At 43.8% G+C, this 15,577-nt stretch overlaps 1 protein-coding gene across 8 annotated transcripts in view; it reads left to right on the top strand.

Annotated features, from left to right (window-relative positions):
- Positions 1 to 15,577, top strand: part of zfyve28 (zinc finger, FYVE domain containing 28) — a 266,810-nt gene that overhangs the window by 44,779 nt on the left and 206,454 nt on the right. The window contains exon 1 of one of the 8 annotated variants that reach the window (XM_072515679.1): positions 9,331 to 9,449. The exons of the other annotated variants lie outside the window; for them this stretch is intronic. The gene's annotated coding sequence lies outside the window, so the exon portion shown is untranslated. Of the gene's footprint in view, positions 1 to 9,330; positions 9,450 to 15,577 lie in introns of those variants that run through there. 8 annotated transcript variants of the gene reach the window in all.

Raw genomic sequence — 15,577 nt, 5'->3', positions numbered from 1 at the left:
ACACACTTCCACACCTGTGGAGATAGCACGGTAGCATTGTGGATAGCACAATTGCTTCACCGCTCCAGGGTCCCAGGTTCGATTCTGGCTTGGTACACTGTGCGGAATCTGCACATCCTCCCCGTGTGTGCGTGGATTTCCTCCGGGTGCTCCGGTTTCTTCCCACAGTCCAAAGATGTGCAGGTTAGGTGGATTGGCCATGATAAATTGCCCTTAATGTCCAAAATTGCCCTTAGTGTTGGGTGGGGTTACTGGGTTATGGGGATAGGGTGGAGTTGTTGACCTTGGGTAGGGTGCTCTTTCCAAGAGCTGGTGCAGACTCGACGGGCCGAATGGCCTCCTTCTGCACTGTAAATTCTATGATAGTGCATTAGTTATTTTGAAATGTAGAATCGTGACTGTGGAATATGTTATAGTGGACTTTTTAAGGAAAACAGCTGAAAGTATATTCTTGCTTTAAAAAAACCTTTAGAATTCCTATCAAGATGCAAGCTGCAGCACACAGCTGTCTCCACAAATGAATGTTTAATCATTGTTAACTGTGTTATCTCCGAATCAGTCACCATGAGAGTCGTGACTAATTTAAGGTGCCATGGACAACATAATTACATTTTTCAAAGGTGTGAAAACTCAGGACCTCTTGGATACCAACAGGAAGGAGGCCTTCAATAAACTACCTTGCTTTGTAGAGCAATGACTCGTCCAAATCAATGCATCAACCATTGCGTTTTGAGTTGAAAGTCTAGCTGAGAACAGCAGTTTTGTGCAGGGAATCCCGAATACCTAGAGTCTGTTCCAAGGGGCCTGAATTGATATCTTAAATGGCTAAACTAAATTTAACTTTATTCTGTTACCGTTATCTGCTTTTAATCTCTGTAATTTGTTATGAGATCCAAACTTGCTGGGATGGAAGCTAGGAATTACAAATCTCTGCATGTCCTGGGAGACTCCCTGTATGTACAGAATGGGAGCGTGTGGCGCATGTGCAGTCTTGACTTTGGAGTTCTTGAGGACCAGGATTCAGCAAGTCTCGATAAAGGGAAGAAAAGGGGCAGGGTGCCAAAAAGAGTCATGGAGAGGGATAGCTGTTAGGGCGAAGGTCATCCTTTTGGTCAACTTGGCTGAAGAACTGAAGATATGTTTGAGTTAATGCTGAAGTTCGTACTCTGGATTCAGGGGACTAGAGTGTCGGGACAAGATTGAAACCCTGGGAGGTGAGTTGTCGATGAAGCAGACTGTTGGTGGCGACCTTTGGAGGAGAGGGTGAGATTTTGGAAGGTGAAGACTGAAATCCCTTGAAAGGAAGATTGGTTGACTGTTTGCTCTCGTGTCCATATGTCCGTCCTTGGCCTGCTGCAGTATTCCAGTGAAGCCCAGCGTAAACTGGAGGAACAGCACCTCATTTTCCGATCAGGCACATTACAGCCTTCTGGATTTAACACTTGAGTTCAACAGCCAGACTGTGAACTCTCTCCTCTACCTTCACCCCATTCTTATTTCAAACAATTTATCTTCATTTTTTCCAGAGATCTGTTTTTCCCCCTCAATTGTCCCCCTGCTCCTACCCCACTTGGGCCATCTGTTCCCTTTCCTAGTTGCCCTTTGACATACTGCTTACCTTTGATCTGCCATTCACACATTCTAATATCTTTTTATGTGCCACTATCAGCATCCTCCTTAGCCTTAATCACCCCCATTTGCATTCCTTGTGTCTGTCTGCCCACCACATTTTTGTCAATCTCCACTTATTGCTGGCCCCCTATGGAGCCCCACCACTCGACACCCCCACAACAGTATAAATCTGACCCTATTTCCAGTTCTCTCTAGCTCTGACAGTCATCCAGTCTCGAAACGTGAGCTCTTCTCTCTCCACAGATGCTGTCAGACCTGCTGAGATTGTCCAGTGTTTTTTGTTTCAGATTCCACCACCCACAGTAAATTGCTTTTAACTTGGTTGACTCTGTACTGGGCTGCTGAGAAATCCGTGGAATCTGTCTTTGCTGTTGTATTTTCTATTTAATGTGTCGGATGGTTGTTAGACCAGTTTGGATGTTAATTTATGTGTACGTTAATTCTGAATGTTACAGTACTGGATACATATTATAAATCTTTTTATGTAGTCTTGTACAGTAAAGTTTATTTTGTTAGTTCAAAAACCGTGGGTCTTGTTCCTTCTCTTAGCAAATGCCCCAAACTTTTGTCTACTTTAAACCAAAATCCCACCAAGCAGGAATAAAAATGGTATACGTATCTAAATATTGTGTTTCTGCTCCGAAGTGTAATACTACAATGAGTGCTTGGGCCTGCTCACAACATTTCTAGACCACTAGTGTTTCCAAACAATAGGTTGCCAGACTGAAACGTTTGCAGTATATGTGCCTTCCTGATTGCTTGCTGTACAAGGATGTGCAGATTCTTCAGAATACCACCATATCTTATTTCTCTTTTTTAACAAATATTCTGCTTTTGTTTTTCCCTAAAATGGATAACTTCCCTTTGGAAGTCTCAGTATCTCAAACTTCGGAATGTCTGCTCCTGCTCACTTGTGAATTGCGAATCACCAAGTGATAAAAACAATTAACTGTCGAACAGAGCCCACAGAAGTGCTGTATTTGCACTGGTGCATGGTTATAGGTCCTGTTGATCCACCCTTGGAAGTGAAGAGGTCCTCCTGAAGATTCATTTTCATTCACCTCCAGTGACTAGGGACAGCGCAGTGGTTAGCACTGCTGCTTCACAGCTCCAGGGTCCCAGGTTCAATTCCGGCCTCGGGTGACTGTGTGGAGTTTGCACTTTCTCCCTGTGTCTGCGGGAGTTTCCTCTTGGTGATCCGGTTTCCTCCCACAGGCCGAAGATGTGCAGGAGATTAGGTGGATTGGCTATGCTAAATTGCCCTTAGTGTCCAAAATGTTGGCTGGGGGATACTGTTCAACCCACAACTCTGTCTGTAAGGCCAAGACATTAGCAATCACAGAACTGACTTAAATCTGGGTGTTCTGAATTCTGAATGCCAAGGGAAGAGAATAATAGCTGGTGCCAGTACCATTGTGTACTGATTAGAATTCAAGGAGATATTGCATCTGCAAGTAATCTAACATTCAATCCATTGAATTGTCCTGCATTTTCACTTTCCGTTATGTAAATCGGTTTAGTCAGAATTTGCCAGGGAATTGTACAAAACCTTTTACAGCTACCAAGAATGAAAGCTGGAGCACTGCTCACCTGACAATCAACTGCTGCAGCCTTTTCTTGCTGATCAGTGAGCTGTTTGCCCCCTTGCAGCCTTTCCATTTAAAAATAAAGCAACATATATTTAAGTGGGTCATCGTTGGAATATTGAAGTGAGGAGGGCTTTTTTCTATATACTGTGTGTGTTGTGTCTAAAGGAGCAAAAAGTGTCCAAAAGTCACATGTTTGACCTTGAGAATGGCACATCAGGTGTTGCGATTGCTGCTTTATTTTTAAATATATTCTTTGAATTAATCACTTGTCACACAATGGGTTAAGTTGAAAACCCCCAGCCTTAATTACACTTACCTATTTTTCTGATGAGATATTTTCTATCCGCAGCTTATAGTAAGCATAAAAAATAGGAGCAAGAGGAGGGCATTCGGCCCTTGAAGCCTGCTCCGCCATTCATTATGATCATGGCTGTTCATCCAACTCAATAGCCGAATCCCGCCCCCTGTATATCCTTTGATCCCGTTCACCCCAAGTGCTATATCTAACTGCTTCTTGAAAACATACAGGGTTGGATTCTGCGTTTCAGGGACTATGTCCCTACGCCGTCGTAAAAAACGATGGCCTTTCACTCCAGAAAAACTGTTGTGAAAAGGCCACATATTCATAGCCCTGCAGGGGGCTAGCAAGAACCCATCGTGAATCTAGCAGCTTTTGCTGCAGATATGGGCCCCTGCACTTCCGGGTCAGAGGCCGCGCATGCGCACGGCGGCCTCCAGTGGCTGCGCCGTGCTCCATGGCGGGCTGACCGCGGAGCTGGACCTACCAAATAGTGCCCCTGATAGGTCGCCTGCCCGTCCTGGACCACCCACCCAAAATTAGCCCAATGCCGTATGAGGCCTCTGATCGGCCCGCCCCCGACTATGGCGGCTGCGAACTGAGTCCACAACCGCCACGCTAGTATCCCCTTACTAACATCTGGGGGCATGTGCCAAAGCTCAGACTAGTCCTGCAACAGCCTGACAATGTCATAATCAGAATCATACCTTTACAGACAGTGTCCCAGACACTATCATCATTGCTGGGAATGTCTCACCAGCAGGACAGAACCGCAGCACAGCGATAGGAGGTAGGGAGTTGCCCTGGAAGTGCACAACATTGACTCTGGACCCCATGAAGTCTCATGGCTTCAGGATAAGAATGGGCAAGGAACCCTTCTGCTGATATCCATGTACCGGCCACCATCGACTGATGAATCGGCACTCCTCCATATTGAACACCATATCGAGAAAGCACTTGAGGGTGCAGAATATGCTCTGGGTGAGGGGCTTCAATACCCATCACCAAGACTGGCTCAATAGCACCACTACAGACTGAGTTGGCAAAGAACATAGCTTGTTTAAAACCGAGATGAGGAGGAATTTCTTCAGCCAGAGGGTGGTGAATCTGTGGAACTCTTTGCCGCAGAAGGCTGTGGAGGCCAAGTCACTGAGTGTCTTTAAGACAGAGATAGATAGGTTCTTGATTAATAAGGGGATCCGGGGTTATGGGGAGAAGGCAGGAGAATGGGGATGAGAAAATATCAGCCATGATTGAATGGCGGAGCAGACTCAGTGGGCCAAGTGGCCTAATTCTGCTCCTACGTCTTATGGTCTAATGAAGGGCTGAAGTGCCTACTTCTGCTCCTAATTCTTATATTCCCATAGCTGCTGGATTCGGACTGCAGCAGGTTGGTTGTGAGGTAACCAACAAGAGGGAAAAACCTACTTGACTCATCCTCACCAATCTGCCTGTTGCAGGTGCATCTGTCCATGACAGTATCGTTAGAAGTGACCACCACACAGTCCTTGTGGAGACCAAGTCCCATCTTCACATTTGAGGATACCCTCCACCGTGTGTGGCACTACCACCATGCTAAATGGGATACACTTCAAACAAATCCAGCAACTCAAGACTGGGCATCCAATAGGTGCTGAGAGCCATCAGGAGCAGCAGAAATTTATTCAATCGCAATCTGTAACCTCATGGTCTGGAATATCCCCCACTTACCATTACCACCAAGCCAGGGGATCAATGGAGAGTGCAGGAGAGGATGTCATGAGCAACACCAAGCATACCTCAAAATGAGGGGGCGACCTGGTGAAGCTACAACACAGGACTGTGTGTTAAACAGCATAAGCAGCAAGACGAGCTAAGCGATTCCACAACCAACGCAAGAGATCTAAACTCTACAGTCCTGCCATATCCAGCCGTGAATGGTGGTGGACAATTAAATAACTCACTGGAGGAGGAGCCTCCACAACTATCCCCATCCTCAATGATGGAAGAGCTCAGCACTTGTGTGCAAAAGGCAAGGCTGAGCCATTTGCAACAACCTTCAGCCAGAAGCGCCTAGTGAATTAATCCATCTCGGTCACCTCCGGAGGCCCCCAGTATCAAAGATGTCTTTTTAAAAAAATTAAGTATCCAATTAGTTGTTTTTCCAATTGAGGGCCAATTTAGCGTGGCCAATCCACCTACGCTGCACATCTTTGGGTTGTGGGGGTGAGACCCACGCAGACACGGGGAGAATGTACAAACTCCACACAGTCAGTGGGCCGGGATCGAACCTGGGTCCTTGGTGCCGTGAGGAAGCAGTGCTAGCCACTGTCCTGCCGTGCCATCCTCTCCAGCATCACACATGTCAGTCTTTAGCCAATACGATTCAGCCACGTGATATCAAGAAATGGCTGAAGGCAATGGATACTGCAAAAGCTAAGGGCTTTGACAATATTCCGGCAATAGTACTGAAGATTTGTGCTCCAGAACTTGCCGCACCCCTAGCCAAGCTTCTCCAGAACAGCTACAACACTGGCATCTACCTGGCAACGTGGAAAATTGCCCAGGTGTGTCCTGTACATTAGAAACAGGACAAATCCGACCCTGCCAATTACTACCCTATCAGTCTACTCTTCTTCAGCAAAGTGATGGAAGGAGTCATCAACCGTGCTATCAAGTGCCACTTCCACAGCAATAGCCTGCTCACGGACACTCCGTTTGGGTTCCGCCAGAGTCATTCAGCTCCGAACCTCATTACAGATTTGGTTTAAATGTGGACAAAAGAACTTGTTGCCAGACGTGAGCATCAACGAGCCCTGGAGTCTGAGAATGGGGGCAAACCATCCATTGGTTGGAGTCATAACTGGCACAAAGCAAGATGGTCAATAATTTCAGCTCCAGGAAATCACTGCAGGAGTTTGTCCAGTTAGTGTCCTCGGCCCAACCAGCTTCAGCTGCTTCATCAGTGGCCTCCCTTCCGACATAAGGTGGTTCCCCTCCAAGTCACTCACCAACCTAACTTGGAAATATATCGCCGTTCCTTCAATGGGGCCTAAAAATGGAACTCGCTCCCTAATAGCACAGTGGATGTACTTACACCTCAGGGACTGCAGTCTTTCAAGAAGGCAACCCACCACTCCCTTCTGAAGGGCAACGAGGGTTAGATTTTTGTTAAGCAAAAATATTAGGGATATGGGCCGAAGTGGAGTTAGGTCACCGATCAGCCATGATCTCATTTAATGGTGGGACAGGCTTGAGGGCTGAGTGGCCACCCCCTGTTCCTATGAATCAATCTACCCTCCTAAAACCATAGAATCCCCTGCAGTGCAGAAGGAGGCCATTTGGCCCATCGCGTCTGCACAGACCCTCAAAGGGCACCCGACCAAGGCCCATTCCCCTGTCTTATCCCTGTAACCCTACCTAACATACACACCCCTGGACAAAGGGGCAATTTTATCATGGCCAATCCTGTCTTCACCCTTATGGAGGGGGGCAGAGGGGTTGGAAGAGATATTGGAGGTAGATTAAAAAGGAGGGAACTGACATTCCTTTCCCGTTCTCCGAACATCCCAACTATTTCCACATCCAGTGAATTAATATTGTGCAGTCACTTGATAAATGCGGCAGCCAGTTTCAACCAGCAATCTTGCACAAACTGCAGTAAGATAAATTACACCTCAGTCTTGTGTGGTGTTACTCAAGGGATGAATATTGACAACACATGGGCAAAACTGTCCTGATTGCCTTCAAATCGTGCCATAAGATTTCTTGCATCGCCTTGAACAAGAAGATGGTGCACGATTCACCTCTGGCACTGCAGCGCTATTTCCCTGCCGTACTAAGCAAATGATGTAGATCCAGAAAATTATTTAATTCGGTAGGACGAGTAAGCCCTGGAGACTGGTACATCAAGTTGATTATAAAATCCTACTTTGCACAAAGCATCGATTTCTGTCTGTTGTATGAACATTAAACCATTTGAAGCTTCCAGGACAATGGGGGTCATGAATCTGCTACATGGCCTTCCTCACTTGTATTTACCTCCTAATGTAAAGGTTGAATCCAAATTCCTTTTGAATTGGCATTTAACTAAAACAGAGTATTTTTCTAATTTTGGATGATTTTGCTAATAACCCAACATCGTCTTTACGTTGTAGATCTTTTGTGGCCATTTGAGACGGCGGATGGGTCATCTGATCTGAAATACATAACCTCTCATTACTGCACTGGAGTCAGTTAAGATTATCCCTGTATCTGGAGTGTGGTTTATTCCCAAAACATTCTGACTCCGTTCAGTGGCAGCATTCATTCCTAAGGATACCCATAGGATTCATCTCTATTGGTATCGTAATAGAATTGGAATGAAACAAATATCCAGAGTTTTTTTATGCAATAGGCAAGATTGGCTTTCTTTTTTATTATGTAGATATATTTCAAAAAAGCTATGACAAAATAATTCTTTATATTTCTACCATTGTGGTATAAATTAGTAGGAATGTGATCGAGAAACTGTGGCTGTACTGTTTGTTAGAAGGTGGGAGATGGGGCGGCATGTGGCGCAGGTGATAGCACTGAGACTGCGGCGCTGAGGACCTGGGTTCGAATCCCGGCCCTGGGTCACTGTCCGTGTGGAGTTTGCACATTCTCCCCATGTCTTTGTGGGTTTCACCCCCACAACCCAAAGATGTGCAGGTTAGGTGAATTGGCCATGCTAAATTGCCCCTTAATTGGAAAATAAATAATAATTGGGTGCTCTAAATTTATTTTTTTTAAAAGGTGGGAGATTGCCAACAGTTGACGGAAAGCTAATAATCAAACTATAGCAGAGAGATCGTGGCATAGACTAGCTTATAAGAAAAGGCACCAAAAACATTAACGATTAAATCAAAATGGTAAAGCACAGTGGGACTATCTTTTGGAACTTGGTTCACATGGAAAAGAGCACCGGATGCTTCCCCACAATCATTACTTTCCAACACCAGCAAGGGTTGCAATTGAAGCAGCCAAGTGCTGATTTTTGGCTGTCTCGCTCTTCAGCTTGCTCATAGACTGAACATGCAGCATTGGAAGAATTTGAAGTCTAATTGATGGGGGGAAAAAATAATGATAACCCCTCATTTTATTGAAAACTTCGCGGTGGCATACAAGACATCAACAGTTAAATTTTAATTGCATTTGTTTCATTTTGTAACATCAGACTGGACTTTTTGTTAGTTGTATTGACATTGCATTATGCATTCTTGTACTGCCTAACTGATTTAATTAGAGTATTGTAGATACTTTTAGTCGGCTGCATCAAATTACAGTTTTTATAGTGTGGACGATGTCGGCTCATGCACTTTCACTTTTTAGTTCTTATTCCATCCCAGTTGACAGGACAGCATCTATGGATTTTACAGATGTCTGAAGCTGCATTCACTGGAGAAGCACTGACAATGTCGTCTTATGATGTAGACATAATTTTTTTAATTTCCTATTGCATGTGATTCCTGCTTTGGGACAATTTCTTACAAATAGCCAATTCATTAAAAAATCCAATTTTAGAACTTTTTTTTTTTTTTTGCAGGTGTGCAAGTGTTGGGATGTTTGTTACTCGTGGGATTTTCATTGTCATAGTAATAATCATAGTCATAGAACATACAGTGCAGAAGGAGGCCATTCGGCCCATCGAGTCAGCACCGACCCACTTAAACCCTCACTTCCACCCTATCCCCGTAACCCAGTAACCCCACCCAACACTAAGGGCAATTTTGGACACTAAGGGCAATTTATCATGGCCAATCCATCTAACCTGCACATCTTTGGGCTGTAGGAGGAAACCCACGCAGACACAGAACGTGTAGACTCCGCACAGACAGTGACCCAGTGGGGAATTGAACCTGGGACCCTGGCGCTCTGAAGCCACAGTGCTATCACTTGTGCTACCATGCTACCATTGTTTTTACCTTGAAGTAAGAATGCTACATTGCTCAGAACATAAACAGTTTACTTGATGCTAATTGTACATGTTTTAAAAAATATGTATTTTTATTAGGATTTTTAACATTTAGTAACAAGACTTATACACATCACGAGACCGAGCCATTGGCAAGAACGCAAAAGAAACCAAGCAACAACGACTTAATGAACATTTGTGCAACAGGTTGTCACTTTCCCTGTGACCCAGGCTCCGGTGCTCACATTCTCTTATTTGCATTTATATTTACAGTCAATGCCAGAACTATTTTCCCTGTGCAGGAGGCTTCCTCCATTCAAATCCAGTCCGCCTCAGGTTCCCTTACCCTCTCCACATTTGCTGCCCAGTGGTAGAATAGGAGGTTCGGTAGGGCCAGGCCTCCAACGTGTCGCTCGTGCTGTAATATGGTCTTGCGTATCTGAGGGACTCTTTCTTCCCTCCCCCTTCTGACAAAGAACCTGATGAGCTTGTCGACTCTGGTGAAGAAGAGTTTGGAGATGAGGATCAGCGTGATCTGAATACAAAGAGGAACCTAGGCAGCATGTTCATTTTGACCGCCTGTGCCTTGCCTGCTAGCTAAAGAGGAAAGAGTCCCATCTTTGCGGATCCCTCTTCATCTCTTCCACCAGGTTGGAGAGGTTCCACTTGTGGACCCTTGACCTGTTGTGGGCTACTCGTATCCCCAGGTACCTGAACCTTGTTTTGAGTCACTTTAAATGTAGCTTTTCCAGCTCCACTCCCCTCTTGTTGGTTCACCCGGAAGATTTCGCTCTTCCCCAGATTGTTTGTAACCTGTGAATGCACCAAAAGAGTCCTGTTATCTTTACCATGCTGGTTAGTGGGTTCGATAGATAAGTATAGATCAAACCCCGGGGATCCCTGCCCCCTCTGCAAATGCCCGTCCATCACTCTGCAGTGGCTTCGAATTCGAAGCTTCGAATTGTCTACGAATTGCCTTTTAAATGACTTTCAAATTGTAATCAAGTGACTACAAATAAAACAATTATTTTTGGCACCTGAGAAGTTTATACTGCAAATTTCTGCTGAGTTCCAGTATTCTCAAAGTGCTACTGATAACCGAATAGCAGAGATGATCTAAATTCCTTCAACTATACACAGTCGAATAATACAAGGAATCGAACAACTTGACATAGTCTACAAATATTACAAATCTTACAACTTGTCGTATTGCGCCAGGACGTCGACAGGTTAAGATCCCATAAATTAAAGATTCTTTCACCCCCCCCCCCCCCCCCCCCCCCCAAATGAAAATTCCTTTTCCCAACATGAACTTGAGTTGGAATTTGAAAGTGTTTTTCTTAATGTTTTAATCCCATGAAGTTTGACAGTTGAGTATGTTAATGCATTATAAATCTCTTTCAATGATTTGAATTATTTTGAATGAAAACATTTGATATAATATAGCATTTGTTATGATGCATACTATTATTTTACTGTGGAGAATTCATTTGAGGGCAACAAAAATGTCCTAGAGTTAGTATGTATTTTGAGGTGTTCTTTGAGGTGTTCATTTTCACTTGTACATTTGAGTGAATGTTAGACGTCTGCTGCACCCTCCTCTGTTCATTTAGCTTCAAGCACCAAAATGGCAGCTACATGTATTGTGCTTAATTAATGTTCTCTTCCACAAAGTCATATTCATCTTTTGGTTGGATTTGTTAGTAAAGTCAATTGTGGATGCAACTCGTTTTAGTATTTGAGCAGCATTGATTGGCTTGGAGGCAGGAATATGGTACTGTGAAGCTAAAAACAGTGTGCGTTCCAAAGAAATAAAATGCCAGAAATAGCAAACAAGATGGACAATTGAATGCTTGTGAAATGTCCTGTTTGGAAGCATAATATGTAGACAATCGGGACAACAATCTGGTCAGATGTGCAATTTGATATATTTGTACAGAATTGCTTGGTGCAAAAGAGTTCAAGGTTGCACCATCATCTTGATAGTCTTTTAGTTAAATAGTGCAGTCATTCTTTCAGTTCAGTAAGCACTGTCACAGGTCACTTCTGTGACTTATTGATTCAACATAAAGTAAAGACCGAGTCTGCAGTGCTGACAGCATGCACTGGAATTTTGTTTCATTCAGAGAAGCATTCGGCCAGGATTTTGGAGTGCAAAACTATTACGCTAAATATATTTTAATTACAGTTTTCATTTGTACTGTTTTCCAGTTGTAATGTTTTATCCTTGTAACGCTCATCTCTGTTAACTGATGTCACTTGTCACAGTGCCAGCAGTTCATACCATGTAAGCTTGTGTGAGCCTGAATGTTGTCAATAGGGTTAGCTCATGGAGGATGGGCAGTGTCGCATCGGAATCTGATTCTGTCCCATTTGGTGCTGGATGCAGTATGGGTCTAGTTGATGCAATGCTTTTACCACAAAGAGCGAAGTCTCAAAGATGTGCCACTGTGGCACGGTAGTTAGCCATGCTGCCTCACAGCGCCAGGGACCCGGGTTCAATTCCGGCCTCGGGTGACTGTCTGTGTGAAGTTTGCACTTTCTCCCCTTGTCTGCGTGAGTTTCCTCCGGGTGCTCCAGTTTCCTCCCACAGTCCAAAGATCTGCAGGTTAGATGGATTGGCCATGATAAATTGCCCCTTAGTGTCCAGGGATGTGTGGGTTATGTGGGTTACAGGGCTGCAGGAAGAGGGCGGGAACCTGTTTGGGGTGCCCTTTCAGAGGGTCAGTGCAGACTCTGGGCCAAATGGCCTCCTTCTGCACTGTAGAGATTCTATGATTCAGAGTTGGTGACCGTAAAAATGAATTGAGCAAATTTAAAGGGTGGCACGGTGACACAGTAGTTAGCACGGCTGCCCCTCCGCTCCAGGGTCCCAGGTTCAATTCCGGCCTCTGGTGACCGTGTGGAGTTTGCACTTTCTCCATGTCTGCGGGGGTTTCCTCCGGGTGCTTCAGTTTCCTCCCACTGTCTAAAGATGTGCAGGTTAGGTGGATTGGCCATGCTAAATTGCGACTTTGTATTCAAAAGGTTTGATGTGGTTACCTGGGCTTTAATAGGGTGTTCTTTCCAAGGGCTGGTGCAGACTTGATGGGCCGAATGGCCTCCACTGTAAATTCTACGCAGTTGGCACTGGTTAAATGGAAGTCTTCACTGACTGGCAGCAGCATCAAGAGTTATGGAGCCATTTGCAGCACAGAACTATTTGGCCCATTGAGTCTTTGCCAGCTCTGAGGAGCAATCCAGGCAGCCCCATTCCCCTGCACTATTCCCGTAGGCCTGCAAATTTAAGTGCCTATCCAGTTTAACTTTGAAAACATTGATTGCCGCATGTTCGAGAAATATCACTGAGATTAATTTAGGAAATCTCAACAAGAGTTCCCTGCACTTTGGATTACTGCACAATTCTTCTTTATAATTTACATTGAATTGGAAATGGGGCTCACTATGAAATGTATAAGCGTAGCAATGTCACAATTGTCTGGTAGTGGATGTTCGTCTGAGACTCTGACCAAGGGTTATTATAGGTGGAGTCACCACTTTAGTGATGACATTTGGGGATGGGCAATAAATGCTGACCCAGCCAGTGACACCCACATCTCATGAATGAATAAAAAACTCCCTAGCCCACAGCAGTGATTTCCCAATTGTTAAGGTGGGTCACCTCAGCAGCTAAGCAATGACCCTGAAAATACTGTGGAAAAAATAGTTCATGCAGTAACCCATATTGACAACTTAAATGCTGTTATATGAAATGACAGCATCCAATTTGTTCAAGGTCAAATTGCTGGTGCAGAATAACTGCTTGTATGGTGGTGAATTACAGGGGAAAAATAGAGTTGTTTTCAGTAAACCATGCCAAACCAACTCTGAATAAAAAATCTCCATATTGCTTAAACGCACCATGGTGTCCTGTGTGTTCTTTCCCATGATAGGAAGAACTGTATGGAAGAAAAAAGATGCTTCATTCAACTATCCGTGTCCCATTTCACACTTGTTTTAGGGAGCATCACTGATTTATGATATTTATTCTGCCTTCATTCAACTCCAAGAATATTGTTAATGGCAGTGACGCTGTGTTGTGACTGGTTATTTGCAATGTATCAGCTGTTGTTCAGTGAGGCAATTGAAAACTTCAAGTTTGTGAATTGTACCAAGATTTGGGACTTTTTAATCCCTACCTTTAAAGTTACATATGCGCAGGGTGGACAGTGGAAACCCTTAATCCATCTCATTGTTTGCTCCAAAAACTAATTCAAATTCAAACCAATTCATGGTCTCCACAAGTGAGACATACAAGATCCAAGCTGACCAGAAAAGGCATAGCACCTCATCCTGGACTTGATCTGACGCTTGATCTTGGCCAAACGACCGAGAATAGAGAAGATTGGGGATTTTAGATGAGGAAAAGTAGATTGCAAGAGATCTAGATGTGATGGGAAAATTGGTCTGTCTGACAGATAATCTAATGTAGTTCGGTCCAAAGTCATGCACAAGTTATTCCAATTTCAAGTCTGCAGGGTTGTAAACTTGCAGCAGCTGGACAGAAGAAAAGCCGATGTGAATACATTGAAACATTCACCACCTTTACCTTGAGGTTGTTGTTAAAACTCAAAAGGGAGGCATGGTGGTGTAGTGATTAGCACTGCGATCGCAGCCCCAGGTCACTGTCTGTGTGGAGGTTGCACATTCTCCCCGTGTCTGTATGGGTCTCGCCCCCACAATCCAAAAAGTTGTGCAGGGGAGGTGGATTGTCCCCTTGTAAATTGCCCCTTAATTGGAAAAAAGAATTGGATACTCTAAATTTATGTTTAAAAAAAAAACTTTACAGAAAGTAAAGGACAGAACACTGGAGCCACGTTTTATTACACTTGAAGCTTTTACTTTAAGATCTGGGCTGTATGCAGAACAATACTTCTCACTATACCTTGATGCATGTGACAAATCTAAATCTAAAACTCTATTTCAGGAGCAAATGGTGGACTGTATTGAGAGGGCAAATAAACCCAAAACAAAAAATATTCTGTACTTTTGTCAGTTTAAAAAAAACTCTTGTGCAGCAAGAATGCATTTTATGTTTCCTTTGGGAAGCATTATGCAATTAGTTCAGAATGAATTGGATGTATTAATGACTTGATCATTCATCAAGTCTCAAATGTCTTTGGAATTTTTTGTTTAAGTTAGTTTGTGACGTCTGTAGAATGTTTGATCACCATGAGACCTAAAGTTTGCAAAGTGACTTAAAGCATTGGTGCTTAAGGCTCTATGGATTCATTGATTATTTGTCTATTATAGGTCACCTTTGGGACTCGGCTCAGCATGCCGCTTCAAAACACCTGGCCTTTAGGTTTTCCACCATTCTACGAGATATTAGTACCACATTTAGTTATTGGGTGGCCCTGACAATTCTGCTGTGCTGAAGAGCTTAACCTAACATATTGTTCACATGAGATCTCCTAGCAGTTCTACGTTTATTCGAGTTTCGTTGTCTCTTTGCACATGGAAGGGTGTTGATTGGCTGGCAGGTTGGCCCTGACTGAGGCATTACCATGGAGAAAGCAACAGGGAACTCTCGGCTCCACAAGCTCCTGGCTGATTTATTTTTTAAAAATGTGCAAAGCTTGACCATGTTGCTTTTGTTTGGAGAGAAGGGGTCCCTGCATATGAATACATTATGCTTCTAGCAAGCATAAATGAACCAAATTACGAGCTTGACCGATTTTCTTGCATTGATTTATATTTGCTGTTTTCCAATATAATGGAATCTTCCCTAAATCTAGGGAATTTTGGAAAATTCAAACCAAAGCATCAACTGTCTCATTCGCCACTCTTTTAAGATCCGAGTATGAAGTCCATCAGGACCTGGAGAATTGTCTGCCCATGCCTCTTAACAATTTGAGTACCGCCTTCCTGGTGATTGTAGATTTTCTGAGTTCCTCTCTCCCTTCCATTTCTTGATTTACAGCTGGGATGTTACTTGTATCCGAGTGAAGACTGATGCTTTAAATCCCCAGACTCTCTCTCTCTGTAGGACCAATGCTGACTTTGTTAACTCTTTTTTAAAAATATGGATAGACACACTTACTTTTTTTTTCTAGCTCGCTTTCTCTTGTACTCTAATTTTTTTCTCATTAATCTTGAGCTTTT

The sequence above is a fragment of the Scyliorhinus torazame genome, chromosome 9 (genome assembly GCF_047496885.1).
Source record: "Scyliorhinus torazame isolate Kashiwa2021f chromosome 9, sScyTor2.1, whole genome shotgun sequence".
NCBI classification, from domain to species: domain Eukaryota; kingdom Metazoa; phylum Chordata; class Chondrichthyes; order Carcharhiniformes; family Scyliorhinidae; genus Scyliorhinus; species Scyliorhinus torazame.
Note: the sequence above shows the minus strand (reverse complement) of the source record. Positions and strands in the feature narration are given on the sequence as shown.